This window comes from Pseudopodoces humilis, chromosome 13 (genome assembly GCF_049639895.1).
Source record: "Pseudopodoces humilis isolate 2021_Gansu_Grassland_sample_001 chromosome 13, ASM4963989v1, whole genome shotgun sequence".
Classification (NCBI taxonomy): Eukaryota; Metazoa; Chordata; class Aves; order Passeriformes; family Paridae; genus Pseudopodoces; species Pseudopodoces humilis.
In genome coordinates, this window is record NC_142212.1 from 6,500,908 (window position 1) to 6,509,751 (window position 8,844).

The 8,844-nt window shown below is 49.4% G+C and overlaps 1 long non-coding RNA gene across 1 annotated transcript; it reads right to left on the minus strand.

Annotated features, from left to right (window-relative positions):
- Positions 1-2,236: 2,236 nt before the first annotated feature.
- Positions 2,237-7,711, minus strand: LOC148183214 (uncharacterized). The gene is made up of 3 exons (XR_015773711.1): positions 7,559-7,711; positions 3,038-3,569; positions 2,237-2,425 (listed from the first exon to the last, which is right to left on the minus strand). It is a non-coding gene; the product is annotated as an uncharacterized LOC148183214 (long non-coding RNA).
- Between the last annotated feature and the right edge of the window lie 1,133 nt (positions 7,712-8,844).

The following is an 8,844-nucleotide window of genomic DNA, read 5'->3' on the forward strand; positions in this document are numbered from 1 at the left end:
CAAGTCTGGGCTGAAACAGGAAGTGGGACACAAGTTTCTCCAGTTTGAAGGCCAAAAACCAGACTGCCAAATGGAGTGACACTTCTTCCTGTGGGTCCAAAGTACCCCATGTCACATCATGTCACATTGTCATCTGCCTTTGAGTGCCTTTGGCCCTGGCAAAATGATCATCATTAGGAAGCAGATGCATGGTTTAAGGTGGGAAATGATGGAAACATCATTAAACTAGCCCAGAGTTTGTCTGTCTGCATCGTCATTTTCACCACCTGATTTTCTACAGAAATAAGGTTCTCACATCCACACCACCCCTGCAACCCTCCTCTCCAACTCTCCTTCTCTTTGGACATTGTCAGCCACACGGTACAGGGGCTCCCAGTCACCATGGGAATGTGAAGTTTGGCATCTGATGGGAAGGTAATGGTGTGTGTTTAGCTTTTAGTGGCCAGTGAAAGCTCATGCACGTCCTTTACTCCACAACATAAACCCATCGGAAACCAGGCTTTGCTGGTTTCCGCCGCTCGTGGAACAAGTTGTATTATTTGTATAATTGTATCCTAGGAGCCCTAGTTTCTGTCCTGCATAGTCCCTGGCATGAGCAGTATTTTCCACGGTCAGCCTAGAGAGAGGGAGCAGACTTTAACCCCCTCAGTGCAAAGAGCAGATTCCCACATCAGGTTCTTTCCATGCAACCCTTCCTATGAGAAAAAAAGACCTCCTAGGACCAAGGCACAGTGCAATCTCAATGCCAGCAAGGGATTGCCTTTAGGAGAGGTGCAGGTGTCTTAGGAACAGTTGGGGACCCTCCTGGGGGACTGCTTGAGCTTTCACAGCTGCTGCAGCCAGTACCATCCTCAAACACCACCTTCAGCCTGGCCGCTGCCAAAACTCTCTGATTCAGCCTCTTTTTCCAGCCATGAATCATAAACCAGCTCTTCACCAGCTGGGATAAGGCACAGGTCACCAAAGGAAGAAAAAGAGATTTCTCAAGGGCCAAAGCAGATAAGCCCCTATGGTTTGACAAAGCTTCCCTGCTTGTGCATCTGTGCTGGAGGAGAAAAGTGATGTTATGCAGTTGGAAATACCTCTGCCCAAGGAGATGCAAGCAGAGCCAGGTCCTTGCTCTGGGCCACTGTGGAAGGTAACAGGAGCTTCATCAGGTACCTCCAGCTTGAGATGAGCAGGCCAAGCCACACATGGCTTGGAGCTTCTTGGGATCCGAGTGTGGTATGTGCTGAAGAACCCCCAGGTCCAGAAGGGGAGGTCTCTGGGGTGATCACAGCCATCCCAGAGCACAGCCACCCTAGTCCTTGTTGTCTGAGTTCATCACTGAGGTCCTCCTTAGCCAGCCAGAGCCACATCAACATTCCCACCCCTGCTTGTTCCTGTTGGCCGAGATCCACCCCTAATTATGAGCAGCAGAGATAAGAAGGGAAGCACAGAAGAGCTAGAGACTCAGGTCAAAAAGTGGTGGGATGCTGGGACACCAGCAATTCCTAAGAGAGCTGCAAATGTCCTGCAGGTGGGGGCTAGTAGAGGTGCAAGGTGCAGGACCAGGTGGTCCATGGAACCCTCACCATCAGCACCTCCAAGGACTCAGAGCCAAGCTGGGCTCTTCTCAGTGTGGGTTGTGCCATGTGTAGGCCTAAAAAGCTGGACCATGAAACTTCTGTTAAGCTTGGAGGGTGAGTTTGTGCTGCCCTGGGAAAGAAGAGCAAGTGGCAGGTTCAGGGCACTGCCAGCAGCTGGGCAGTGTTCCTGCATTTCCCAGTGCCCACATCAGTGGCAGATGAGAAGCACGTCAGGCAGAAAATATTTGGAGTTTTCTTCTAATAGTTGCTGCCTCTCTGCTGAGGACATGCAAAAAAAAAAAAAAAAAGAGCTGGATCTTCTGTCTTAACCTTTTCCCACTACTGCAATGTTTTTAAGCAAAACACAAAGCATTCCAGAAGAGACTGGGGAAGACACAAACCAGAGAAAATAACTTACAGTTAAAAAGGTTTCAGAACTGGATGATTTAATTGTTTCTGGATTTCATTTCAATGTTCACTTTTCCAAAGTATTTAAAAAGCACCTACTTAGTAGTAATAGCAAAGATATTTTCTTGGAGAAGTGTGAGTAGCTCGTAGAGGCAATGTTTGAAAAATAATAAAAAATAATAAAACTTTGCTAACTGCCCAGAGCACAAAAATCACATTTGTCTAAGAAATATACTTACAATAGCAGGATTTCACTAGCATGTGAACCAGCAGTTGGTATGGGATCAATCTCTGAGGCTTTCCCAGTGTCTTAGCAATTAAGGGCCATTATTTCAGTCCCAAGCAGTAGAATTTCTTGCATCTTCCAACAAATACCCCGTCATCAGGCTGGAAGCTTTGACAAACAGGACAGCTGATTCCTGCCACAGATCACAAACCTCAGCTTCCCCCTGTGAGTCAACACAGGTGTGAACACTGAAATCATAAATCCAGCCATGCCAGCAGAAAAGCTTGGATTAAGCATCTACTGAAGCCTCTTCCTTGAGTGAGGGACTTTCCTGAGCTTGGTGCTCTGGGTCGCTGCCTCTCCCGTGGGACACAAGGGCATGGAAGCCTGGGTTATTTTAGTCTCCTGTGGAGTGAAGTCACCAGCACTTCAGCTGGTCCCCATTCACAACTCCCCATTCATTCACTCCAGAGCATTCCCATGGCCAGATGTTTATCACTCTTTGTGTCACCCTGCAACTATTTTGCAGGGGTGGTAGGAGTGGCTTTTGGAAGACATTTGAGTACACACACAAATACAGGCTTCGGCTGCTGTGTGTTTGGACAAATAAATAAGTGCAACTAATCAGTAGAAATGTTTTTATGTTAGCTGTGACTGGGAGGAGAGGATCCCAATCCTGCCAGATAAAAAATCCCCATGGAGATTTCTAAGTGCCCAAAACCAGCTGGACTACGACCTTGCTTGTTCATCCCATGGATTTGTGTGGGCGAGGAATTTAAAAAATAAAGTTTTTAAAAATAAAACTAAGCAAACAAATAAACCCTCTGCCTCTTACCTTCACACAGTCTGAACTGCTGGAAGAACAACATGGCTGAGTGTGTTGGACAGCACAGCCCTGAGCCAGGTCTCTCCAGCCCTGAGTGGAGATGCAGCACTGATGGAAGTGGTTGCTTCTGCAGCTCCCAGCACCCAGAACCAGCAGTTTCTGTCCAAAACAACCACTCATATACATGTATTCAAAAATACCTGAGTTTTTACTCCACTTAGAACACACCTTGGAAAGTCAGCCTGTCTGGGAGTGCTTTTCCTGGCCTCATGGCATGGCAGCAGCAGGCAAGCAGCAGTTCCAGTACAACACCAGTAGTAATGGTCTACTCCAGATAAAGCTGTCCCAGGCCCACTTGCCTTGATGTCCAAAACAGATGTTGGTAGGATCTGATGTTCCTGCTGGTGCTCCTGCTGGTTACAGGCAGTGATGAACTGTTTCCATATCAGAAGAGGGTTTTGAGAAGGCAAATGACAAATCAGCAGCTGCTGCCTGCTGACAGCTCAAATGGAGCAAGGTGGACTTGTTTTGGAGTCAGGACCTGTACAGGGGAGGCAAAGCACAGCTCAAGCATCCCTAAGTACTCTGAGATCATTGCAGCACCCAGGAAGCCAGAACCCACCCCTGGTCAGGGCAGCCTATCCTGCTGAGGTCAGTGAGGGCAGATGTGCTCAACACCTGGCAGCAGGTCCCAGCCCTGATCCCTCTGAAACCAGCAGCTAAAGCAACCATTTAACTTCAATGGAAACAGGATTTGGCCTGGATCTCAACTAAACCCATGACCATCAATGGCTGTGCTTGGGGTTTAATTCCCTGGATTAAAGGGAATTTGCCCCACAGTCACTCAGGGAGCCCCAGCTCCCTGGGCAGAGCTCAGCACCCACCTCCCACCACTGCTCCGCCGCAGCCGACGAGAGCAAACCAACCCAAGGGCCCTGGGTTTTAAACAAACAAACAGCAAAAAGAGAAAGAAAAAGAAAAAAAGAAGAGCATTTATTTCCCCTGCAGCTGTGCTCTCCCGGACAGAGGATTTCTGTGGCAGGACAATGACGCTTTATGCAGCAAGGTTAAGTTTCAGTTACTTGAAACTATCAGCTCTTGTGTTCGAATCATCTTATTACCTCCACAATCAAACAAGGCTTCCCCACGGGCAAGGATTCGGTCATGCTGTTTAAACTGGACACAGAAGTCAGGCAGGCTGGATTTAAAGTGGGAGCTGCCCAAGGCTGCTTTGGGAAGGGGGATACAGCCGGTGTGTTATTCATCCTGTTGGGAGAGGCAGGTCCCACGTGCTGAGCCCCATTTGTAAGAAAGAGGAACTGAAAATCAAGCCCTAGAGTTGGGATCTTGGTGCCCAAATGTCCCCTCTGATAGCAATTTACTACCATCTAGCATCAATTTTGGTCCTCTCCAAAATACTTAAGGTATCTTCAGATCCACTGTGACATCTCCACCAGAATTTCACTTCAGCTTTCTTCAAGCAAACCTCCAACACAGTTCTCTCCTGGCAGCTGCCTCTCCCACCAGCAGTTTGGGGAGGGCAGCACCTCTTCTAATTACCTATCCAAATTCTCTTCACGACCCAAGTGGAAAGAATCAGCCCTAGATCCCATCAGCTGCAGTTAGGCTCAGCTTGGGAAGTTACTCAGTATTTGGGCACATCCCACAGTCAGCAGCACATAACATGTGATGAAGCCAATGTGCATTTCAGGGCTGCAAAGCTAAAGAGAGCAGATGCTAAAAGCCTGAGTGGTCCTTGTGAGCTGAGGCTGCAAGGAGGCAGTCAGAGCAGAGGGAAGCACATGCTGAATGTCACCTGGGGAGGCCATGGCCGATGGAGCATAGGCATTTATCCCCATGCAGGGGACAGGGATCTACAGACCAACTTGGTGCCATGCAAAGGCAGGGCAAAACATCCCTCACACTGCACATGTGTGGAAGGCAACATGCAGTGGAACAGGAGGAAAACAACTTGCCTTCATCTTCTTTGCTCATACCAGAGCTGCCGCTCCTCCAGCCAAAACCTGGATCTCTGTCAGCCCCTGTACCGCTGCAGCTTGGCATGGAGCAAGCCTGGGAGCTGTGCTTGGAGCTGCTCCAGCTCTGCACAAGTCTCCAAGGGGAAAATGTGACTCCCATGTTCTGAACATAGAAAAGATGTTGCATTACTAGACCCCAGTACACAGCCCCTGCTCCCAGGAATTAATGCCCTGGGAAGGGAAGGTGGAGGAGAAAGATAGAATTCCCCAGGGACACACATAAGCAGGGAGCTGCTTGGAGCTGTCTTCTGGGGTGCATGCACCAAAGCACTAAGGAAGCTCCCAAACACACAAAGCCTTTCAAACCAAAAGCCTTTTTCTCCCTCCCAGCTTCCTTCCCAATTCCTTGGGTCTCAGCCCAGGGGAAAGAGGAAGCACAAATGCAGAGGAGTTAAGCAGAACCTTTCTGAAAGCAACATGAACCTTGCTCCAAAGCAGGACCAGCTCTGTGTCCCCGATCCACACACCTCTTCCTCGATCTCCCTTAGCTCCTGTCCTTACAGGCACCACCTGAGCTTGCTGGCAAGCTCCTCATGCCAGGTGACATCCTGCCCTTGCCAGGCAAGCCTCAAACACTCTGCAACGTGGAGCAGAAGCTCAGCTGGGCTTTCTGCACGAGCCAGCTCTGTCTGTCCCTCAGGGGCACCAGCACAGAGCCAGAGCCACTGGTCAGGTGTTCAGGGGATGGCCTAGACATGACCACCATTTCATACATGGATTTCATACCTTCCATCTTCAAGTAGCTCCTAAGTAGCTTGATTTAATGATCCCACACATTTCCACCCAAGCCCCAGGCTATGGGGAAATTTGCACAGGTGTGGCAGTGTTTCATTACACAGCAAGACAGAACAGCTCCTGGCCCTGTGCACCAGAGCTTCCCAGAGCTTCCAGAGTGCTCTGGACGCTCCCTCTGCTCCACTCCCTGCCCGAGATGCTCCACGTGCAGCCAGCATGAGCCTGGGCACTTCTGAACTCACCAACACTGGGAGAGGGGCCAGCACAGAGTGCTGAGGACTCCATGCTGGGCATGGAGTCCAGCTCCCCTCACTGCTCTGTCTGATGCTCACCCAGGGTGTGAAAAGGCACAGGGTAAATGAGCTAAATCCCGTAATTATTTAATACAATTAACCACAGGACTGAAGTGGGCCCATTACCAAGGAGATAGGCTGCTAGAAATCTTCCCTGCTCTTCTTTGAGCAGCAATCCAAACACAGGAAATGCTTTGCCATATCTTCCCAGTGGGGGAGTGGAGAGCAGTAGGTCCTGCTTTTTGTTTTGCTTTTGTTTAATTAATATTGTTTTCAGAGTTTGTTGATCCTGACTTCAAAGAGAAGCCATGTCTCTTCTCAGGCTCTGGCACTGCAAGATGCCAGCATGACCCCACATTTCTGGACAGGTACTCACACTGGTTTGGATCAAAGCAAGGGAGGCAGCTGCCTTCCACATCCCCATCAACTGCTTCCCAGGGCTGTGGCCAGCACCTTTCCAATGGGGATACGGAAATTAATTCATTAATTGCTTCCATCCTTTGGTGTTTCAGGTGGGGCAGCTTACAAGAACCTTCCATTCTGTATTTCTACACCTCACCAATGCAAAACAGACCATTTTGAAGCATTTTTGGTACTCCAGTGGAGATCTTTTCAATGAACCTGCTTCTCACTCTTGCAAAAGCGAAAGGAATTCTTCCAGGACAGTACACAGTGGATGGGCTCTGGCCACATGCAGCCCTTGCTCCGGGGCTGGAGTGTTTCTGCAATGCTCTTCTGAGGCAATGGTGGGATGCAGAGATATGTAACAGCATACTGAGGCTTGGGTGTTTTCACCAGCAATCAGTTCAGCCCATAAAAATCGGGCTGCATGAGGAGATCCCCCCTTGTGCTTGGGGTGCAGCTGGAGAAAAATATTATGACTGTAAATGGGGAAATCCTCACCTCACAGGACTGTGGGGTTCAATAACAGCCATCCTGGGTTCACAGCCAAACAGCCAGTGCCCTCCTGTCCCCTCCTCCAGGGCCATCCAAACCCACCACTACGACCCACAAGCCAAAACACACCTTGAGGCTCTGGGGACCAAAAGCTACATTGTCATCCCTGGCTGGCCCGTCGTGGAACGGCACCACCTCAGCGTTTGCAAACACTGCCTGCTTTGGGCTATGAGGATGAAGCCATCATTGGCAGTGCTCCTGCTGGGCTCCCTTCCAGCTGTGAGGAGGGGTGACCAATTCCCGGAGTGGCTCTGTGAAGTCATTCTCTCCCAACAGCCCTTCTCCTCCCTGACATCATCAGCCGGGCAGAGCAGGCACAACAGCAGTCCCCTGCTGCGGGATCTGCTTCCAGAGGCTCCAGAAAGGAAGCCTGGCTGCTCACAGAGTGCGGCTGCGTGCGCCCAAACGAGGGAACCGCCGTGGAGCAGCAGCCCCCCCAGGACTCCGGTGAGCTGGGTGACACTGGTGGGAAAAGGCTCGGGGAAAGCAGGAAGGAAACAACTCACCCAGCTCAGTCTGTCCTGAACCTGGCTTGGGAGCACCCTCATGCTGCGGATAACCAGGAGCCCATGGGCTCAGCAAAGCCTCTGTCTACCCCAAAGAGAAGATCCTGGAGCAGAGACTCGTGTGGTCCAGAGCAGGAATGCATGTGGATGCAGAAACCTTCATTTAAATGAGAGAAACCAGGCATTAGAGAACATCATCCAGAGGGATTCCAATAGGAAAGGAGGCACTCATCCCTCACTGCAGCAAGGGTTTCTCCTCCACTCTCTTTGGTGTCCAGTGCAACACCCAGGCAGAGAGGGCAAGGAGCTGTCCTGGGAGGTGCTGGGTGCCCAGGCTGCTGACCCTGGGAGTGGGGCATCCCTTAGAGCCACAGAGCAGCTGGGAGTAGCTCCCAAATTAACAGGAGTGGGGGCTGAGCTCCTGTGTTGGAAGTATTTAAAGATTTTCTGGGCTGGCGTCTTCACCTCCTCGTCCACCCCAGCAGCACCCGCCATGGTTTTACCCAAAGACAGTCCCAGTATAGCTCACCCTGCAGTGCTGGGGCTGCATCCTGCCCTTCCAAAAGCTTTTCTCTGCTCAGGATGCCCCTGCCAACACACCCACAAACACTCACCTTCTGCCCCAGTTTCCAAATCAAATGTTTTAATTTAAGGCTGGATGAATTATTTCAAGTGGGGGGAAAAGATGACAGGCAGAAGCTGGAATTTCTCTGCCTTTTCCCAAAAACTAGCACGAGCCATTTCTTTACTTTTTAAAGTTCTTAAGAGATTAACCACAAAATTAAAAACATTTGGTCTTTTCATTCCTTCTTCCATTTTTTCCTCTCATTTTTTTGCTATGACAAAAAGCAAAAGAAGAAGAGAATATTGAAACCATTGAAAATCATTTACAAAAGGGAAGAAACTTTCATTTCTCAATTACAACACATGCAAGATTTTTAGTCTTTTCTTTCCTACTCCTAGAATTCAGCAGAACAGAGAGAGATGTTAAAAAGATTTAGGGGAAAAAAAGCTTGATTCCAGAGATTCTAGCTTCTCATGCCCAAGAGAAGTTGCCAAAACTTACTGATACTTGAAGACAATATACTAGCACTGAAACAGTGATGGTGGTGACAATAGCCAGGAATGGATTTGAAATTAATTTGGTTTGATGGTGTTTGTACCATTTTGTGTTCCCTTTCATGACATTGGGGTTCAATAAGAGGCTGCAACACAACCCCTTTGGGGCTCAAAACTCTCAACCAGAGCCAGTGATGTTTCTCCATGCTGGGGACAGCAGCAAAGCC